Source organism: Chenopodium quinoa, unplaced genomic scaffold, assembly GCF_001683475.1.
Source record: "Chenopodium quinoa cultivar QQ74 unplaced genomic scaffold, ASM168347v1, whole genome shotgun sequence".
Taxonomy (NCBI): Eukaryota; Viridiplantae; Streptophyta; class Magnoliopsida; order Caryophyllales; family Amaranthaceae; genus Chenopodium; species Chenopodium quinoa.
This window is the reverse complement of record NW_018745067.1, coordinates 608,097-631,506: the sequence shown is the minus strand read 5'-3', so window position 1 is coordinate 631,506 and position 23,410 is coordinate 608,097. Positions and strand designations below refer to the sequence as shown.

The 23,410-nt window shown below is 33.7% G+C and overlaps 1 long non-coding RNA gene across 1 annotated transcript; it reads right to left on the bottom strand.

The window, feature by feature from the left end:
- Positions 1–21,554: 21,554 nt before the first annotated feature.
- On the bottom strand, positions 21,555–22,941 carry LOC110709414. The gene is made up of 3 exons (XR_002508931.1): positions 22,381–22,941; positions 22,021–22,073; positions 21,555–21,871 (listed from the first exon to the last, which is right to left on the bottom strand). It is a non-coding gene; the product is annotated as an uncharacterized LOC110709414 (long non-coding RNA).
- Positions 22,942–23,410: the final 469 nt, after the last annotated feature.

Sequence of the window (23,410 nt, the reverse complement as noted above, 5' to 3'; positions counted from 1 at the left end):
AAGCCCCTTTTCTGACTAGGCCGAACTTAAAGATCGACCCGTCTCTCAGACCCTTGAAAAAGTCTGTAAAATCTACCTCATCAGACAGTCCTTGAATCTGAATTCTAATCAGATTGAACCGCCTGACATATGAGCGCAGCCCTTCTCTCTCTCCCTGCTTAACAGTGCTCAAATCAAGGCTTGTTTTCTTAGCAGGGATGTTCATTGAGAAGTTAGAAGCTGTAGGCGTCGCTCGAAGTGCGCCTACGTTAAAAGCATGTGTGAATATGCTTGGCACTCATAGGAATTGGGAATTAACATTACAATTAGGGACAAGGAAAGTAGGGAGCCGCCAACAAGTTTTTAAGGAACTTGTAAACTGTTCACGGATCATAAAAAGGCAACCACGATAAGGGACAACGATAGACAACAACGATTGACCCGTGAAGGTTACACCCCATTCATAATCCATGAGATTACTAACTCCATATGGTTCGGAACCACTAAAGGAGGATCGGGTATGATGGTACGAAGTGAGTCATGGAGTCACATTCGCACGTATTGGCCTCTACTCGATTCTCATTGTGAAAAATGATACCTGCGATCTCAAAGGCATACAAACAAAATATTCAATTTGCTCCAAAATATTATTAAGCTAAATTTGTTGAATATTAATGCAACATATAATTCTAAAATATTGTGATCACTTGAATTAATAACAAGATTAAAAAGGAACCTAAATTGGTTATCCAAATTATCTTATTAGGCGTGATTTTCAATTACATATTCCCTTTAAACATGCAATATGGTGATCATAAAAATAATAGAATAAACATTAATATTAAAACCAATTTAATCATAATATCGTTGGTCAAATTAAATATGAAATAACCTAATCATGATACTAGCAATATTAAAATAAAATAAGAGTAATTAAATTAATTAATTACTCACATTCCGCGCGTTCCTTTAAATTGCTACAACATGAATAAATTGTTAGTAACTTCAATAAAAATATAAAGCAAATGAAATTAAATTAAATAAATGTAGATTTGATTTGGTCCAAACCCTCACTTAATTATAACTTTCACGCCTTGGTTAAAGTATAGAAATTCAGGTATTGTATGGACTCCTTAGAGTGCTTAAAGGAAGAAATAGTTAAAGAATGGGGAGGCTAGTGTTTAGGCTAGAGCATGAGAATGATTTTTGGTGTAGCGAGAGAGAATGATTTTTGGTGTAGAAGAGAGGAAGAGAGAATGATTTGATGATCAAGCTTGTTGATGATTGAAAAAGGGGAGATATGACCTCTATTTATAGATAAAAAAGAGGGGTCAAATCAAGAAAAGATAAGAATTCGAATCGGATAAAACTCTTGCGATAGACAGTAGTTTTTGCGGTTTTTGTTTTTATCATATCTTTTGATCCAAAAATCGGAATAAGATGAATAAGATATCGTTGGAAAGCTCTTGAAGTATACTTTATAACCTAATTATAATCAGATTGAAATTATTTGTATAATAAAAGATATGGCCGAAATAGTGGGACGATGTCAGTTTTGGATAGAGTTTCATATTTCGCTCATATGTTTTTCGTTATAGCTCGGAATTAATATTATAATATATCATTGGAAAGGTAATTTCAAGAGCTATCCAACCATGTAAGAATTAGATAAAACTATGAAGCACGAAAATAATATCTGACTATCTTTGAATGTCTTTCAATTCGAATCGAATTGTTAGAGGAGTTTTATTCTATTTCAAACTCTTTAATCTTATCTTTTCAAAAAGGATAATTAAGATCTTTTAGAAGCTTATAGAAGCTTCCAATTAATTCTAATTGGATAAGGAATGACATTAAATCCTTTGGACCCTCCACATGATCATTGGGTCGTGGCTAAGGTGGGCTTAGGTTCGGTTTGGACTCAGTTTAGTATTTTGGCCATAATTTATTTGTTATAACTCGGATTTGAGCTTATAATATATCGTTAAAAATCTCTTTCCAAGCCCCATCCAATAATTGGACCCACATTATGGACCTAAATAAACTGGTCTAAACGTTTTATAAAAAGGACACGAAATGAATGATTTTAAAGAACACGAAATGAATTATTTTGGGTTTAAACGCATGAAAATAAGTTACGGTTTGGTGAAATGGGCTAGGAATTGGGTTGGTTTATGAAATGTATTGGGAATATGGATCTAAGCACTCCAAGTTTAAATACTCAACCCGACCAATAATGGCGGTGAAAGGTTGTTCATCATCGGGTTTGGTTTTGGGGAGACATTTTTAGGTGTCTACAGAAGCCCCCACTTTGACTGAGTTTGTAGAAACGACAGTTTCAAAAACGATAGTCAAAGTAGTTGATTGGGACGGAGAATGATTTAAGACGTTCTGCGATTTTAAATCACTTTGTATACGCCGATACCTGCAGAAAAATGTTAGTTCCACAAATAAAAAAGTAAAGGGATAGAATGCATATCTGACACCAGTGTATCGGTGACAAATGAGTTTGGTAGCTTCCTATGCTTGAAGGAATCCACTGGATGATACTTTCCATGCTTGAGGAAAGTCGACAGATGATGTTGGCAGTTTTCTATGCTTGAAGAAACCCACCGGTTGAGATACTTTCCATGCTTGAGGAAAGTCGAGAGATGACAATTTTCCATGATTGAGGAAAAACTTGTCTGATGATGAAATTGCAAGTCTCTGTGTATCGAGAACCTTGTGCCGTGAATCGTCTTCGCTTGGGAAATGATCACTAAAATGATGATGGTTCAATTGTCCCCGAACGTGGGCTGTAGTTGGTTCGCTTGTCCCCGAACGTGGGCTGTAAAAGGTTCGCTTGTCCCCGAACGTGGGATGTAATTGGTTCGCTTGTCCCCGAACGTGGGCTGTAGATGATCCGCTTGTCTCCGGACGTGGGCTGTAGATGATCCGCTTGTCCCCGGACGTGGGCTGTAGTTGGTCCGCTTGTCCCCGGACGTGGGCTGAAGTTGGTCCGCTTGTCCCCGGACGTGGGCTGTAAATGGTCCGCTTGTCCCCGGACGTGGGCTGTAGATGAGACCTACAAAATAATTTGCCAAGGGACTCGTATAGACTATGATTGACTCGACCAATTGACTTGACCAATGACTTGACCAAGCATGACATGACATGTGTATGACTTATGATTTTTTGTATATGTGTATTGAGTGAAAGGTTGCACAGACACAAACAACTGAAAATGCAAAGGAAAAAATTTCCGTCATTTTCGTCATGAGATGAGCGGAGGATACCGACTTTCTATCGAAAAAGAAAGACGAGAAAAAACAAGTTTCTTTTTTAGAACTTCCCTCGATAAAGAATTTGAAGAAAAAAAATTTTAACTTCCACAAAAGAAAAGATATGAAAAAGGGAAGAAGTTTTGAACTTCTCGTTCAGCAAGACAAAATGAATCGCATGCATGGATCGAATTGCTTTTCTTGAAGATAATGTATGCATGATACATGTTCTTAGGCTAGGAGGCTAAGGACAATTACATCATGTGACACGATAGATGAATTAACTTAGGTCATGGAGCTAAGCATCATATATGGTGTAAAGAAATGATCTCGAACGTCGCTTAGGTCTGGAAGCTAAGCACGTATATAGATGAAATGATTATTGCATAATGAACGTTGCTTAGGTCAAGGAGCTATGCACGATATGCTTTGTATGATTAAAAATCATTGACATATAAATGTTGCTCAGCGCATTATGCGATGCGTGAAACAATGAACATTGCTCAGGTCAGGAAGCTAGGCAAGTATACAATGTTTCTTTTAATGAATGTTGTCTTGAAAGATGATGACATGCACAGTGTTGAAACAAGATTTCATGATAAAGGGTTCTTAAAGGGAAGGATGATATGGCTATGTATGTGTGAGTGAAGTGTGTGAAAGTGATACTAAGGTTGGCTGCAAAGGTTGTGGTGATGGAAATAGATGTGAGAAGAGTCAAAGATGATGACTCTTGTTGGGCTGGGTAAGCTAAGTGATGTGGGTTCAAGCCCCCAAGTCTAGCTCTAAATGGTAAGGGATAAGCATTGGATATTCTTTGACTCAATCATGCATAGATATGAATATGAATGTGGCCGCACCTCAATGTGAGGTTGCCTACGTATCCGTTAGGAATCAGGCCGAACGTAGCTCTAACCGAACTTCGCACAAGTACATGTACATATCAAAGAGGTCTTTTGAAGGTTGTAATGTTGTTAAGCTGATGGTTTAAGGAAGAAAAGGGTAAAAAGGCTCAAGACCCGAGAGAAGCCCCCAAGATATGCAATTGTGTATTTGAAAATTTTGAATTAGCAAGTTTTAATTTTCACATATTTTTTTTTGCTTTGAACTTCTTCTTTTTTTTTGTTTTTTTGGTCATTTGAATCAATGTAGGCAATCCCGGATCATGCGGTCCATCACTCACTTAGCATTCATGTTTCTCAGGCACGGTACCAAGCACTCGATAAGAGACGCAATTCGAGACGTGTTCATATCAAAGACATTGGAACACTTGCCTTTAGGCATTGTTTTTTTTATTTAATTATTCTTTTTTTTATTTGAACTTGCTTTTTGAATGTTACACAAATTGCACACCTTCCCCTCCCAGGGTTATGTGAATGTGGGTTGAAGAAATAAAGGCCAAACGTTAGACGAGGCTCAAAGTGGTTGATGAAGAAATGGATATGTGATTGAAATGGTTTAAGGGGAATGACAGGGTTGCAAAGGTGCCTCAAATCATTGATGTACCTTGTATTTAGTTCGGCAATTTATTTTTTTTTTTTTTTTTTTTTTTTTTTTTTTTTTTTTACCGAATGACATGATCAAGAAAAGGAAAGAAATGTTCATTGATGGAACATGGTACATAGACATAAGGATGAGGAGAACCTATGTTGGACTTATTAGGGAAAAAGGGTTGGAACAAAAGATAAAAAAAAAAAGCATGAAGTCTTGTATGGAAACTTGTCTTGTGCTTCGTCTTCATGGATGCTTATGAATTACTTGTTACTGCCAAGAGGGACAAGAAATTTGTTATTGATGATGCTTTGATTGGAAGAAAAGAAGGAAGGAATGACATTCCCCTTATTCTTCCAACTCTTGCCTAATGAATCTTGAACTCGAGTACTATTGAACAAAATGAGCTCACTTAATGCATTGACTCAATAAATCGGATTGGAAAGGAAGAGTGTATGAAAATATTTTCAAAACCAATGTGAAATACTCTACTCATTCCTACTACGACGGAAAACGACGCATGCATGGTCCTAGTATACGATCATAAGCAATATAGTGCATTAATCGAAGACAAAGTATGTGCAACGACTCAACAAGTATGATTAGGTGAGTTTATAAGACTCGTGGTATGATTGCATGACTAGACATGAGGACATTGTGAAAAACAAAGGACCCAAGGACCAAATAGCACGGAAGACTAAAAGACAAACTAACTTGATTAATTTTGTCTAATTTTAATGTTTATGCTATTTACTAGGTGAAAACGGTGCATTGGCAATCGTTAGTCATAAATAAGATCAACCACAATTAACGACAAAGAACACATGTTAAGGTTAGCACAAAAAATCACAAGAAACTAGAAAGACGAGTGGAATTCTAGAAGAGTTAGGACTCATGGGTATAAATAAATAAAAATCTATAATACTATGTTATACGAGTTGACACCGATTAAAGGACTTGGCTAAGACTAGCTTAACACGAAAATATATAAATAAATAAATAAATAAAAAAGAAAAAAAAAAAGAAAGAAAGTTGACGCTAAAAAGACACCTAAAATAGACAGGCTGTAGTATATCAGTTATAACTTTATATCTGTGACTTTGATTAGGACGAAACCAACGCCAAATGAAAGAAAAACCTCGGGGCTACAGATCCATAGGTTACACGACACGTAACTCTTTCTATAACTCCGGCTATGACCAAAACAATTTGACTCTTATGCAGGATACGGGAATAAAAATCCGGGTTGACTCAAAATAAAAATAAAAAAAAAAATACTATGACTCGACTCTAAAAAAAGGAGGGATAGATAAGAAGAAAAAAAAAAGAAAAAAAAAACATAAAAATATGCACACATAAGCACATTGTCACGAATGATGCAATGAAGTTTGCAACCTAAAGTCAAAATCTATGTTCCACTATGGTCAAGCTTATTTGGGTGTCAAAGGGTACCATGGTTAAGAGTTTGGACGCGTTAGCAAGGCAGCCTCCCTTGAGGGTGTATGCCAACGGGCGGCTCCGTGATTCGTGATGAAATCGAACTCGACTCCATGGTTTGGGTGGATTTAAAAACTCGGATGAACCCTTATTGCCATGAGCGTTTTTGGGTTGATAGAGCTTAAATCTCCCGGGCTAGCCACGTACGTAGAACACGTACTATTGTGGAAAAATAGGTAACCTAATATGCATTTGCATATGTGACAATGCTAATTAAATCGCAGGAATACAATTCAAGAATCTTTCAAGTCTCATCCACTCATCTCAATTAAATACCGATCACTCAAATCGATAAATAGCCAAGAATCCTCCCCAGTGGAGTCGCCAAATTGTAGGCGTTGCTCGAAGTGCGCTTACGTTAAAAGCATGTGTGAATATGCTTGGCACTCATAAGAAGTGGGAATTGACATTATGATTAGGGACAAGGAAAGTAGGGAGCCGCCAACAAGTTTTTAAGGAACTTGTAAACCGTTCACGGATCATAAAAAGGCAACCACGATAAGGGACAATGATAGGCAACAACGATTGACCCGTGAAGGTTACACCCCATTCATAATCCATGAGATTACTAACTCCATATGGTTCGGAACCACGAAAGGGGTATCGGGGATGTTGGTACAAAGTGAGTCATGGAGTCACATTCGCACGTATTGGCCTCTACTCGATTCTTATTGTGAAAAATGATTCTTGCGATCTCAAAGGCATACAAACAAAATATTCAATTTGCTCCAAAATATTATTAAGCTAAATTTGTTGAATATTAATGAAACATATAATTCTAAAATATTGTGATCACTTGAATTAATAACAAGATTAAAAAGGAACCTAAACCGGTTATCCAAATTATCTTATTAGGCGTGATTTTCAATTACATATTCCCGTTAAACATGCAATATGGTGATCATAAAAATAATAGAATAAACATTAATATTAAAACCAATTTAATCATAATATCGTTAGTCAAATTAAATATAAAATAACCTAATCATGATGCTAGCAATATTAAAATAAAATAAGAGTAATTAAATTAATTAATAACTCACATTCCGCGCGTTCCTTTAAATTGCTACATCATGAACAAACTGTTAGTAACTTCAATAAAAATATAAAGCAAATGAAATTAAATTAAATAAATGTAGATTTGATTTGGTCCAAACCCTCAGTTAATTATAACTTTCACGCCTTGATTAAAGTATAGAACTTCAGGTATTGTATGGACTCCTTAGAGTGCTTAAAGGAAGAAATAGTGAAAGAATGGGGAGGCTAGTGTTTAGGCTAGAGCATGAGAATGATTTTTGGTGTAGCGAGAGAGAATGATTTTTGGTGTAGAAGAGAGGAAGAGAGAATGATTTGATGATCAAGCTTGTTGATGATAAAAAAGGGGAGATATGACCTCTATTTATAGATAAAAAAGAGGGGTCAAATCAAGAAAAGATAAGAATTCGAATCGGATAAAACTCTTGCGATAGATGGCAGTTTTTGCGGTTTTTGTTTTTATCATTTCTTTTGATCTAGAAATCGGAATAAGATGAATAAGATATCGTTGGAAAGCTCTTGAAGTCTACTTTCTAACCCAATTAGAATAAGATTGAAATATTTTGTAGAATAAAATATATGGCCGAAATAGTGGGACGATGTCAGTTTTGGATAGAGTTTTGTATTTCGCTCATATCTTTTTCGTTATAGCTCGGAATTAATATTATAATATATCATTGGAAATATAATTTCAAGAGCTATCCAACCATGTAAGAATTAGATAAAACTATGAAGCACGAAAATAATATCTGACTATCTTTGAATGTCTTTCAATTCGAATCGAATTACTAGAGGAGTTTTATTCTATTTCAAACTCTTTAATCTTATCTTTTCAAAAAGGATAATTAAGATCTTTTAGAAGCTTATAGAAGCTTCCAATTAATCCTAATTGGATTAGGAATGACATTAAATCCTTTGAACCCTCCACATGATCATTGGGTCATAGCTAAGGTGGGCTTAGGTTCGGTTTGGACTCAGTTTAGTATTTTGGCCATAACTTATTCGTTATAACTCGAATTTGTGTTATAATGTATCGTTGGAAAGCTCTTTCCAAGCCCCATCCAATTATACAATAATTGCACCCATACTATGGACCTAAATAAACTGGTCTAAACGTTTTATAAAAAGGACACGAAATGAATGATTTTAAATAACACGAAATGAATTATTTTGGGTTTAAAGGCACAAAAATAAGTTACGGTTTGGTGAAATGGGCTAGGAATTAGGTTGGTTTATGAAATTTATTGGGAATATGGATTTAAGCACTCCAAGGTTAAATACTCAACGCGACTAATAATGGCGGTGAAAGGTTGTTCATCATCGGGTTTGGTTTTGGGGAGACATTTTTAGGTGTCTACAGAAGCAAACAGGAAGGCGAGCTTCCTGAAACTATCGATGGACCCGGCTGGCAGATTACCAAACCATTGTTGGGCAATGCCCTTCAATGTAGCCGGGAAGCACCGACACCAAGTGGCATCATCCAATCCCTGCAGATGGTCTTCCGGATTGGTGGTACCATCATAGGTACCAACCAACACATTCTTAACCTTGGCCGGATGGGCCGCCTCGGTTATCTCCCGGGTGAACGCAGAAGGTTGTTCACCCAGGCGCAGCAGATGAAGCTGCCAGTCCAATGGCTGGACATTTGGATATGCCGCCTGACCTCCAAAGAGGGCCGGCTGCACGAAATGAGGGGGATACTGACCGTAGACCTGAGTAGGCACATACGGTACAACTCCAATCATATGAGGGCCAGAATGGACGGTATTACCGCCTGTCTGACTCTCATGCAAGGAAGATGCATTCCCGGCAGAGATATTGTTAAAGCTGTCAGGAAAGTTCGACGTGGAAGCCAACTCAGACAGCTGCTGATTTCTCTTTCGGTTGATGATCTCTCGGGCATCAAGAGATGACTTCTTACTTCTCACCGGCTGTTGAGTCCGGCGGGGGTTATTGTTATTCCCCTTGGGAAGAAGAATTTTGGACCAATCAATGGTCCCGGCTGCCTTCTCCTTTGGATGAGGAGTAGGCTACCGATCTTTGACTGACTTCCCCTTTTCCAGAGGAGTCTTCTTGGCCGACTAACCTCTACTTGGGCCAGCCCGGCTCTGGGTGATCAGCTCTTTAATTTCACCCTTGAAACTTGTCATGAATCTCATGAGCTCGTCTCGGGTGACAGGCGCTGATCTAGTTGTCGCATGGGTTTCCCCTTCCGGCTGCCCAGGGGGACTACTTGCACCCGCCTGGGAGGCATTCCGCTCCAGAGTCTCTCTGGGCCGGATGCGCTTGATTCTGAGAGAGCCGTCTTCGGCTGTAAAGGTTTCGACTTGAGGATCTTCATCCTCATGGTCTGTAAAGACTTCTGGGTCTTCGCCCAGACGGTTAGGGGGTGGTACAGACTCTTGAACCATCTTCGAGGTACCCTCCCCACAGACGGCGCCAAATGTTTTGGGTGTTTTTGTCCCTCGGGAGAGTTACAACACGAAGACTGATCCGGAGTGAGCTGTACCTGCAAAACAAACGGAGACACCAGTTGGGTGGTGCTCCGCCTCCGACGCACAAGTTAGAAACTTGAAGGGAGAAAAAGGTGCGGAAATTTAGGTGGGGTTCTGCTCGGATTCCAAGCTCAGGATGTCTCTATCAAAGAGTAAAAATGTAATAAATGGTAAAACGTGCCCTCAAAAAGAGGGACATCTCCCTATTTATAGGTTCTTTGGGATTTGTGCCCCTGATTAGGTCACTGAACCCTAATCATTGGTGGGCTGCGCCGCTTTGCAGCTTTCTCGGGATTTGGGCCTGAAGGCCGCCTTTTTCCCTTAATTTCTGAAGTGACACGTGTCAAGCAGGGATTGGTCCACTTTGGGCCATCCTGAGGCTGACACGTGTCATCCTCTGATTGGACCACGTGGCGGGGTAAAATTGCCCTAAACACAAGGGATCTTATATTATAGTCCCACAAACTAGTTATTTTAACATAGTATGTGCACAAATTGACTTGCTAATTTCCCTTGGCAAGAGCAAGCTACATTATCACTCCAGTAATTCAAATTTGTTTTAATTTACAAGTAGATGTAAACCATACAACTATGTCACCATACAGTAAGCCTTATAATTTCATAGTCAATTGTGGGAACAAATCTCACTAGAAGCTCTTTATTAATTTAGGGGTGTGAATTTCCTTAACCTTCCCTCTTACTCTTAATGAGATTGACTTAGATTGGATTTATTTACAAGACACAAGACATACTCATTTTTGTATACCCTGTAAATGAACTATTTCCCATGCATTCTTTTTAGTTTAAGCACTTTAATCATGTTTAGAAATACTATATTTATATATACTTCGTGGGGAGGAAGTACGGGTACACTATGTGTACGAAAGCATCTTATACACAAGCATCCCATTGGTGGAATGAGAATCTTTTTTAAGTTTGGGTCACCCTCATTTTCAGTTGAACATTATTTTTTTTTAATTATTTTTTAAATTTTAAAGTTTAAATTTTAAATTTATCAAACCTTTCAACTACCCAAATTAATATAGTATATAGGACTTGTTTGGTAAAGAGCTTTTTGAAAATCTTTTAGCTTATTAAGCAATATTAGAGGTTTGACCAATTTAAAAAGCTAATTTGGGTGTTTGGTAAATAACTTATTAAAAGAGCTTTTTGGTTCCAAAAAACTCTTTTTGAAAAAGCTCATTTTAAGAGCTTTTTACAATTAGCTTATTGAAGAATTAGTTTTTTGGGTATTAAATACACTGAAACAGCTAATAATAAACAAGATATTTACCAAACACTTTTACACAATCAGCTATTTACAACTAGCTAGTCAAAGAAGCTAATATAACCAGCTAGTCAAACCAGTTAATATAATCAGCTAAAAGCTAATTACCAAACAGGGCCTATATAATCTCCCAAACAAATGGTCTTTGATATTTTTCCCCTCATTTTTTTTCTCTCCTAATTTTTTTCTCAGTCCAGTTTTTTTCTCTCTCCATTACGGAACATTCAAGAAATCTGAAATTTTTAGTTTTGCCATGCAATAGTTTGACCCCGTGTAATTTTCACTGATTTCTCCGGTAAATTTTACGTCGTCGATCAATTTTTTTTTCTTCCGATTGTTTACCGGCCGTTTTCGCTTGTGGGTTAAAATTATTAACTAATTTTAATGATAATACTTATGAAGCATAAACTTATTTGAATACAAATTTGGTTGACACATTAATATTATAAAATTTTCGTAAAATTAATAGTTGGAAATTGGTATAATGTTTACTACCGAAATTGAAATTGGACAAACAAAAATTTTTCGGAATTGTAATGGACATTAAAGTTTTGCCGAAATTATAGTGGGAGACACCAAAGTTTCGCCGGAAGTGTCATAGATACATTTTAATAAATAAATTTCTTTTCACATAAAGAACGTGCTGATACCCCTTTGTCTAATAGTCTAGAATACAAGCTTCATGTGTTAATGTCTACATGATACCACAATTCTAACTTTGTGACAATACATGATTTTTGTTTTTTTTTTTGGTCTTATAACTTTTCAATTCTGCAGAATCATATCTAATTTTAAAATATTAAAATAACAAAAACATACTTTTATTTTTATTTTTTTATTTCTTTGAAGGGAACAAACTTATACCTTTAAATATTTATATTTTTTATATATTTAATAACTATTTTATTTTTCTCAAAAAAATTTAAAAAGTATTTTCTTAAGTAAAAATTTTTCAAATTTAAGAAATGTAAAAAGAGAACATCTTTATTTAATACCACCATACTAATAATATATATTAATATTTAATCGAATAAATATGTTGATATCCCCTTACTCCAATGGTCTAGATATTAACGAAATTGTGTATTATGCAAAGTCATTCAATATTCGAATCTTGCAACCTTAAAAAAAACAATGTATTTATTTTAAAGAATCATTCTTATTTTTATAAAATCTAAATTAATAATTGTAATATCCGAATATTTTATGATTTTATATAATATATTTTATAAAAATATAGTTTAATTTTATTTATTATATAACTTTCCTAATCTCATATTTTTTATTTTAGAGTTCGGAAAGATTTAAAACTCTATTTTATTTATATAGAACTCTACAATCATAAACTAGTTTAAACCCTATTAATATTCTAAAACCTTTAAAGATATATGTGTGTGTGTGTGTGTATATATATATATATATATATATATATATATATATATTTGTCTTGAATATTGTAATTCCAAGGTACTTTGTCGAAGGTAATCACACTATCAACCCTTAATTAGATCGTTTGTTTATAATTTGATTGTATTATTTATTTTATGTAATCACACATATTTATTTTAGAATTGTTTGTATAATTATTGCTTTATATTATTATTGTATAATTGGATATTCATATGCTTGAGTGTATATATATATGATTGTCGTATATAATTTTATGATACAATCTGATTTAATTGTCTTGTTATTATTGTTATATTGATTGATTGTGTTATTTTTCTAGGGTTATTAATGTTGTTGTTATAGGGAGTATTGTTATATCGAGGTTTTAGGGTTCCTAATGCAGAGTATTATTTTTGGGTTGAGATTTGATTATATTTGGGTTATTAGTATTTTTTTTTAAGAGTTAAGATATTGTGATCGAATTGTTATATTATTTGGGAACTTGTGCTATTGTGGAGTTATTATTATTAATTTGTGAATTGTTATTTGATCGATGTACGATATCAAAATTAAAGGTTGAGAATTATTATTTTGTTCTTGGTTTGAGGCTCGGCGTTATATGACTTAGTCCTTGGCTTGTTCGTAAGAGGGTAATAATCATGAGTTAAGAATGAGGTACAATATTTATTATTTATTTTTCTATGGTCCCCTACGGTGGGAATTGGCCCGTATGTGGTCTGGTTCAAGGTGTTTTCTAGTTATTGGGAGTATTCAAGTTTTTATACTTGTTTGTTTTATTCGAATTACCCATGTCCAAGGCTAAGTATAGAATAAAGAGCATGGCACACTATTGGTTACGAGTTGAGTAAAGGATTATTATTATTTGAGGTTGAGTTGACAAAGGTTATTTTCAGAGTATAATGTGTAATGTAGTTTCGAACTACATTGTTTAATTGAGTTGATTATATTAATTATTATATTACTCTTTGTATTTTGATAAGTGGTGATTACTCAGCTTTTTGCTGACGTGTGTGTTGTTTTGTTGTGCTACTTGTGTTTGTGGCCATGTCTTTTTCTTATGGTGGCCCTGCGACGATCTATTTTGGAATTTTTCCTTAATGGTGAGCAGTCAAGTTTGTATAATCAGGTTTGATCAAGTGATCGTAGCTAAAGGGAGCTCAAGTGATCGATTAGTATGCTATATCATAACGATTTCGTAAAGTTGTAAATAGCTCACCTAGATTTATTAGGATTTGTAAGCCTTAACACTTGACAGGTTGTTGAGTGTGGCAGTAATACCTTCGATTTAGGAGTATGCTTCCGCAATTTTATTTAAAGGTCGTTTATTTTTCCTTTAATTCTTATCTATTTTCAGTTAGTAAATCGGGGGTGTTACAATAATAGTAATACTTTCAGATCTACATAAACAATGTTTTTTTTTTCGAATAGGCATAAACATTGTTTTAAACTATAGTACACACTAGAGTTTTTTAAAAAAAACAAAAAATAAAAAACATGAATACTTATTTATAAAGATATTTTGGAGGGAATTTTCCCTAAGAAAACAAAAAATTTATGCTTATCCATGTACAAGTACGATGTATCCCATTTACAATGTACAATAAATGTAATTCATGTTTATTGATATGATATTTTTAAAAACCAAAAGATTATGTAATTGTTAATATTGACTATAATACATGTTTTGGATTTCAAATATAACTTTAAAAAGTACTTGCAATTTGGAACTCCCGTGGTAATACATAAAACCTACAATTTAAAGTTACAAAACGAATGACAAATATTTTTATTTTTCAATATATATATATGAAATCATTACAATCTGTAAAAGTAACTGACACATCTGTAAACTGATCCATTTAGAAAGTGATGCACATCACAAAACTCACAACAAAACTCACAACACAAGAAGTGTAAACAAATAATAGTTACGTATTATTTTTAATACATATCAAACTTTTAAAATGAAGTACATGCATATTTTTATTTTTATAACCCTAAACCCTAAATCCTAAACCCTAAATATAATGATATGAAGCAATAATGATCATTAATATTATTAGGCATCCTTTTGCATATATACAATATCATATTCTCCTTTAATATTATTAGGCATCCTTTTATGATCCATAAGTTTCCAATTTAATTTACTTCCAAAAAAATGAAATACGTTAAATTTTAATGTTCGAAAATAAGAGGAACATAAATTACATTAAATTTAACCAATTTATGGACATGATACTTACAATGCAAAAGCATCCAATTAAAATTTAAGGAGACATATTGTCTTTGATTGAATCATCAAATTCTTTTGATATAAACATATATGGTACAAATAAATAAATAATAATATAACATATGTGCTAATACCCCTGGTATAGTTAGTGAATACTTCTTTATTATTCATAAGTGTTCCGTGTTCAATTCCATACTACACCCTCTTTTTTTTTTTTTTTTAGGTTTAATTCACATAATAGTCATAGATAGTAATGTTAGTAATTATCAATAACACTATTCGAGGTTTCCTTAAAAAAGAAAACACTATTCGAGGTTTGGTTCTTTTTTATACTTATCCATGTACAAGTACGATGTACCCCCACTTACAATAAATGTAATCCATTTTATTGATATGATATTTTAAAAAAACAAAAAGATCCGGAATTATTAATATGGACTATAATACATGTTTTGGATTTCAAATAAAATTTAAATAAAGTAATTACAATTTTGAACTCCCGAGGTAATACATATAACATACAATTTAAAGTTACAAAACAAATGACAAACATTTTTTTTATATATATAATATAAACATTACCCTACTATACACATATCAAATAGATGAAAGCATTACAAGCTATAAAAGCAACTGACACATCTGGAAACTAATCTATTTAGAATGTGATGCACATCACAACACAAGAAATTTACATAAATTATGGTTACGTATTGTTTTTAATACATATCAAACTTTCAAAATGAAGCACATGAACATTATTACTTTTATAACTCTAAACCCTAATAATATGAAGCAATAATGATCAATATGTAAGCATCATTTTAGTATAAACAATATCATAATTCCCTTTACAAAAATTAAAAAATAAAAATGTACATAATAAAACTCCATTTCTTTTATGATCAATAACTTTCCAATTTAATTTACCTCCGAAAAAGAAAAAAAAAACGTGAAATTTTAATATTAAAAATAAGAGGGACATAACTTATATTAAATTTAACCAAATTTATGGACATGGTACTTACAATGAAAAAACATCCAATTAACATTTAAGGTGTCATATTGTCTTTAGCAGAATCCTTTAATTATTTTGACATAAACATATATGGTACAAATAAATTAAAAAAAAAATTCTAAAATATATGTGTTGATACCCTCTGGAGTAGTTGGTGAAGACTTCCTTGTTATCAGTGGCGTATCCAAGAAATTTAAAGTGTGGGTTCGAAATCGTTATAAAATACTCTCTAAGATATAGGCCCTTCCAATTTTTTAATTGCAACGTTGGTGATTTCACACTTGTTATTGCACATTCTATAACTAAAACATCTTAAGTGATATGTTTGGTAAAAAATTAGAAAGAGTTGATGTCATAAATATTTTTTGAGATGAATCTAACCAGATCTACTTGATTATATATATTTTTTTCCAACATATGAATTACAAAAAATGATTAAAAAAGTGTACAAAAATGTTGCAATTAAAAAGAACGTAGGAACTACGAAGTATGAATTAAATATTAATAAATACATTAAAATCAAGATACATATAACAAAATATATCGTCCTAAAAAAAAATAACTAAATATATAATACAATTAACAAAAAAAAAAGGGTTCTACAAAACATTCAGGTTTTCATGTACTTTGAAGAAGAAACTTAGGAGAGAGAAAATAACAAGGAATAAGGGATTTGATTTTTTGAGAAATTAAATGAGTTTATAAAGATATTTGAAGTTTAAAGAAGTAATTGAAGTAAAAGGGAAAAAAAAAAGTATTCATTTTTTTTTTCAGTTTTCGGTGAGTTTGTTTGAATATTGGGAGTTTAGAGTGGTTAAATAAAATAGGGAAAAAGATAGTATTAAAAAGGCTAAATAATTGAGACTTGAGAGTTTAAAGAAGTCATTAAAGCAAAAGGGGAATATTAAAATGGCAAAAAAAAAAAAAAAAAAAAAAAAAAAAAAAAAAAAAAACTATTGTACATGGAGTCGAACCCTTAACATAAGGGTCTCAAGCGCACAAAGTGAACTTCAAAACACCACCAAGCCACACTACTTTTCCTCTCATAGGTAAGAAGATTAATTGTATATGCCCTTTTGTTTTTGTTTTTTTATGCAAATAAAATAAATAAAATAAATTTTCTAAAAAAAAATCAATGGGTTCAATGAACACACTTGAACCCATCCTAAATACGCCCCTGCTTGTTATTCATAAGTGTTCCGTGCTCGATTCCATACTACACCAATTTTTTTTAGGTTTCATTCACATAATAGCCATAAATACTAATGTTAGTAATTATCAATACAACTATTCAAGGTCTAGTTTCATAATATAAACAATTTTATTTTTCATAATGTAAACATTACACTAGTTTATTATTAGTGTATACATATCAACTAGATGAAATCACTACAAGTTAAAGAAGCAAATAACACATCCGTAAACTAATCTATTTAGAAAGTGATGCACATCACAACACTTGAAAAGTACAAAAAATATGGTTATGTATTGTTGTAAATACATATCAAACTTTCAAAATGAAGCACATTCATACTGTTAGTTTTATAACCCTAAATCCTAAACCCTACCCCCTAAACCCTAATAATATGAAACAATAATGATCATTATGTATTATTAAGCACCATTTTAATATATACAATATCTTATTCACCTTTACCAAAATAAAATTCATATGATAGCAACATCAAATGTAAGAAATAAAACTCCATTTATTTTATAATCAATAAGTTTCTAATTTACCTTTAAAAAAACAAAAACGTAATATTTTAATATTCAAAAATAAGATTTTACCCAAATTTATGGACATGATACTTACAATAATAAAGCATCCAATTAACATTTAAGGAGTCATACTGTCTTTAATAGCATCACCGACTTATTTTTATATAAATATAAACGGTACAAATAAATAAATAATGACATTACGTATGTGATGATATCCCCTGGTGTACGTAGTTGGTTAATGCTTTCTTACTATTCGTAAGTTATCCGTGTTTGATTCCCATATTACACCATTTTTTTGGTTTTATTATAAACACTAATGTATCCCAGTCTAACTTTTAAAAACCAATAATGTCAGTACTTATAAATAAAACTAATGTATACTAGTCTAATTTCTTTAAAATTCCATAAAACAAGGTTTTTTCAAGTTTCAACAACATCAAATTAAAATTGTATTTACAACATCAAAAAGGTATTTATAGGCCAGTAGTAGTACAAATATTTGATTGTTGATTCTAACATATTACTTAGTCATTAAACTTAAAAACATTGGATGTATACCAGTCGTTTAAGACCATATTCTCATAAGCACTGTATCAATGCCTCGATAATTCACCATGTCGGCTATCATTTGGAAATAGTTCATAATCGTGGGACAACAAACAATTCTTAATGTAAAACCAACCATTTGAGAATCATGCCTCAACACACATCTTGCAGTTTGTAGGAGGACATGATATCTTCTTTCACGATTTCTTTTTACTCCTGTCTTTTGTACCCATCTTATAGACTAGTCTAATACGGGATATCATGTGACCTTTAGGCTCCATCTTCCTAACACCTAGACGATTTACTCCTTTTTCACAATACTCATTCATTATTAAACTTGTTCAAACAAAAAATTGAAGCCATTTCTCAAAGGCATACATATGGAAAAAATTTGTAAATTCTTCACATAATTGCAAATTAATTGCATTAAGTGTGAAATTGTTGTTTTTTGAGGCTTCTAAGTACTAAAGATTAAATATTTAATCATGTTAAGTGATTGAAACTTTGAGTTACTAAATTCCATGAATTTTTTTGTTGAACTTTGTTGATTTAATCATTTTTTAGTTGATTGGAATCATAAAGTTTGAAACTTGTGATAGAAATTTGTTTATCTTCATATTGGAAGATATAATTTTTTTCAAGGATTCAAAAGTATTAAAGTTGGAATCTTTATTGAACTTATGTCCATTTTTCCAACTCTCTTTTATTTTGTCAAAAACTCAAGATTAATTTAAATTAATTAAATTAATAGTGAGTGATTGCCCTCTTATTTTTGTTGCACCAAAGTAAACTAATTTTATTAAAGAATGGTTCTTGGAAATAATTTTGGTTACATGCACTTGGATGATTTTAATTTAAGTTACACTTGTTTAAATTTTCAACTTTGCTCATGAAAATTAGTTCTAAAATTAATTTAGAATTAATAAATTGTCACGCGAAATTTGGGATTGAAATCCCAAGGCTATGGCACGCAAATCGAGGCAACACCTTCCTTGGATAGCCGGGTTGCATTGCAGCCCGCATGTGGCTACAAAGGGGCTGCTCGATGGTTGCTTGCAACCATGTACGTGACATGCGCGCCCAGCCACACACTACAAGAAAAAGGTCTAATTCCGATGGAACGGTTTCGACGGACATGAAAATCCGTCGGAAAACACTTAATTTCCGATGGATTTATTTTCCGTAGGAAATTTGCAACGAATTTGGAATTTCCGACGAAAATCCGCCAGAAATTTACGACGGAAATAAAATTTCGTCGTAAATTAAGTGTTTTCCGACGGATTTCATTTCGTAGGAAATTTTCGACAAAATATTCGGTCGGAAATTAAAGTTTCTGACAGAATTTAATTCCGTCGAAAAATTTTCGACGAAATATTATATGTTTCCGACGGAATTTAATTTTTTTTCTTAAAAAAAACAAACATACCCCCCAAACCCTAATTAAAAACGGCGCCCCCCCTCCCTCTTTATATTCTAATTTCTCTTTCTCTCTCCTGTCTTCTCACTCTCTCTCCTCTCCTCTCTTCCTCTCATCTTTTGAGTTTCTGCCCCTTTCTCTTCCTCACTTCCTGTTCTGACCGTCTCCTCTCTCCCTTTTTCTTCTGCCTCCTCTTCTTCTTCGCCCCTTATTTTCCTTTTCCCCTATCTTTTTCAGTTTTTTCTTCTCAATAGTCACGCATGAACATTGAACTCAATTGGGGTTTTAATTTTTTGTATAAATTAAGGTTTTTCAGGTGATCTAGAGTTTTCATGGTAAAATTTGACGTTTAAAACCCAAAAACACGCCAATTTTGGAGTTTTGTTGGTGAATTTCAAGGTATGTTATATTTTTTCTTACTTATTTTTGGTTTTTTGCGATTTGTTTTTAATTTATGGTGATTTTGGTTGAATTGCGATGATGGTGGACTCGTGGGTTAAGATCTGGTCGCGGTCTGGGTCAGTTTAAGGGTGGTCAGTTTTAGGGTCGTGGTCTGGGTGGGTCTGGGTCAGTTTAAGGGTGGGTTCGGTCGGGTATGGGTTAGGGAAATGGGTTGTTTTAGGTCGGGTCTGGGTTAGAGTTTGGGTCTAGGTTAGGTTTGGTTAGGGTTTGGTTAGGTCTGGGTTAAGGTTTGGTTAGGTTTGGGTTAGGATTTGAGTGGTGGTGGCAGTGGGTGGCGGTGGTGGTGGTCTGATGTTTAGGTTTTGTGGTGGTGTATAGTGGCAGTTGGTTAAGGTTTAATGGTGGTCTGTAGTGGCGGTGGTGGTGGTCTAATATGGTTGGTGGTGGTGGTGATGTGAGTTTGGTTGGGGTTGACAGGGGCTTTATGGTTGGTTGGAGGTGGTGATACGTCGTGCCGGTGGTGGCACGACATATTTTTTTTAATTTCCCAAAAATAGTTTATGACGAAATTCTCGTCGGAAATTTCCGACCGAATTATAAATTCCATCGGAAATTTTCGACGGAATTCGCCGGTGCTGGAAATTGTCACACGACGGAAAATCCTGTCGGAAATTCCGTCGAATAGTGTTTCCGATGGAAAATCCGTCGGAAAAGGTGGATCTTCCTACCAAGGTGTTTCCGACAACCTTTTCTGACGGAATTCCGTCGGAAACACTTTTTTGACAGATTTGAAGGTGTTTCCGATGGATCTTTTCCATAGGAAATGCACTGTTTTCTAGTAGTGACAGCAGCAACGCAGCAGCACCAGCCAAGCAGCAGTGTGCTGCGGCTGTGCTACGTGCGTGCGTGTTGCTGCCGTAGCGCAGCACATGGCTGATACGGTGCGGTAGGGTGTGTGAGCGTTTTGAGTGCGTGTATGTGTTTGGTATTTTGGTGTAAAGGGGGAAGCAGCCAAGTTGCACTTTTGAAGTTGTTGTATCAAGTTAAAGTTAAAGTTAGAGAATTGTACGTTGTATCAAAATGTACTTGAGATGAAATCATTTGAATATTAAGAACAATTAAAATAAATAAACTTTGTTTCAATTGGTAACCTCTGACATTTAAAATTTCAATTCATTTTGATTTATTGATTGATGATGTAAATCAGTATATATATGCAACCGCTATGAATTTTTGAGACTGTGATGCAAAATTAATATTTTTTTTAAAAAAATCAACAAAGAGAACGTTATTCTCTTGAATATAAACGCCTCTTGTACCCGTTCTCTTTTCCCTTGCATATATAACACCTCTTATACCCGTTCTGTAAACTTTACACATCGCCTAGCAAAAAAACGCGTCTGAGGCGTTCTACAATGCATATTTCAACCGTTCTCCACTACTACAAAAAATGACAAAGAGACCCGTTAAAATATGCTTGAGAGACCGCCTTACAACGGGTCTCTATCTCAGAGGTCTGTTTGATAAAGAGACTCGTTCCTTAGAAGGGGTCTGTTTGTGAGGACAAAGAGACCCGTCGTTAATGATAACGGGTATGTTACATAAGTTTCAAAATTGATAATTTAGAAGGAAAAAAGACCAGTTGATTGAGATAAGGGGTCTGTTTGGTGGTATCAAACACACCTGTTATGTAACTTAACGGGTTTCTTTGTTCTTTGTTTTTATAAAAAAAAAATAGAAATTTTCTTTAGACGTGGTTTGCATTTGAATTTTGAATATTGAATTTTTATGCTTTATACAAATTGGCAGAAAATTAAAAAATTGTAAGTTACAATACTTTCCCTAAAAATACTTTTAGACCATATGAAATTAGCCTCGGTAAAAAAAAAAAAATTGATAAGATACAAAAAAAAAAAAACAACCTAACATAAAATTCAAGCAAAATTAACACAAAAATATTTAAAGTCGCTAAAATTTACAGCTATATTATATCAATAAGGCTGGAGTACTACTCCATCTTCTGCAATTTCATTCTTCAAGATCCGGTCTCTCTGAATTTTTGGGGTTGGGAATTTCTACAAGGATAAGCCCATTGCTCATCAGACATTATTGAAGCGAAAAGAAAAAAAAAGCATATAACTTAAAAACTAAATTGAATTGAGAGGTAATTACATTATCAAACAATCATATTGAAAAAATAAGAATTCATCAAATGAACACTTACCAAATCAATTACAACTCTATGTTAAAATTGGGTATTCCGAAATTCCAGCAGATCTACATCAAACCAAAAATATACGAATTGAAACCCAGCAGATCTAAATCAAACCAAAATTATACGAAACCCAGCAGATCTAAATCAAACCAAAAACCAATGAACCCAAAAACAAACAACAAAATTCAAACCACAAAACAAACCGAAAATCAAATAAAAACCAAATCACAAAACAAACCAAAAATCAAAAAAAAACAACTCACAAAACAAATCAAAAATGTCTACCCACCACCATCGCTAACCCATAACAACCCAGAAAATAATAGAAAGAAATTCGAATAAACTCAGTGAATTTCGCAAAAATTGTACCTTGAATGCTTAAATCTAGATCTTATTGCACTGAAGCACTTCGCAACTGTCGTCGGAGGCTAAGCAAAGAGGGATCTTGAAGGTGGAGACTTCTCAAAATACAAGGAGCATGCATATGCTCGAAGAAGTCGTTGATGAAGGTGGGAAAAAAAAGAGTAGAAGAAACCATTGATGAGAGGGAGTAAATTGGAGGTGAAAGAGAATGAGTTTTTGAGGACAAAAAATAACAAAGGGATTCGGTGATAAAAGATGCGGATCAGAGTGATTGAGCAAAATTATGGCACAATTAGAGGTAAATGAGGAATGAGTTTTTAAGGAAAAAAATTAGCAAAGGAATGTCGGTGAGATAGAAAGAGATGTAGAGGAGAGATTGAGCGGCCAAAAGGATGGCACTACACCCGTAAATAATGAGAAGTAAAAATAATGTAAGAGACCCGTTGCTCCTACAACAGGTTTCTTATCTCACTCCTATGAATAAAGTTGTGGGCCCAAGGGCTTATAAGAGACCTGTTGTCTCTATTAAAAGATCTCTTACATCAAACATACCCGTTAGTTAAGATAACGGGTCTGTAATTAGGGGTCCTTTTTCCAATTTTTGTAGTAGTGCTCTATTCCCCTTTTTGTAGTAGGGTGTTCTCTGGATAACGTTTTGGCTCAAGGGGTCTCATCTCACTATCATTCAACCAAGTCATTCTTGCTATTTTTTCATAAAAGTAATAATAATGTTTTTACTGTTGTAAAATAAGGAGAAATATAAAAGATTGAGGGAATTGAAATGTGTATTCTACTTATATATATATATATATATATATATATATATATATATATATATAATATATATATATATATATATATATATATATATATATAGTACAATTGATAGAGTTTGCTTAGAGAATAATAAACCGTATATATAGAATATTCCGGAAAAAGGAGCATAATGGTCATCTACACGATATTTCATAACACTCCCCCTTGGATGTCCATTATGACTGTGCCTCGTTAAAACTTTATTAGGAAAAACTCTGTG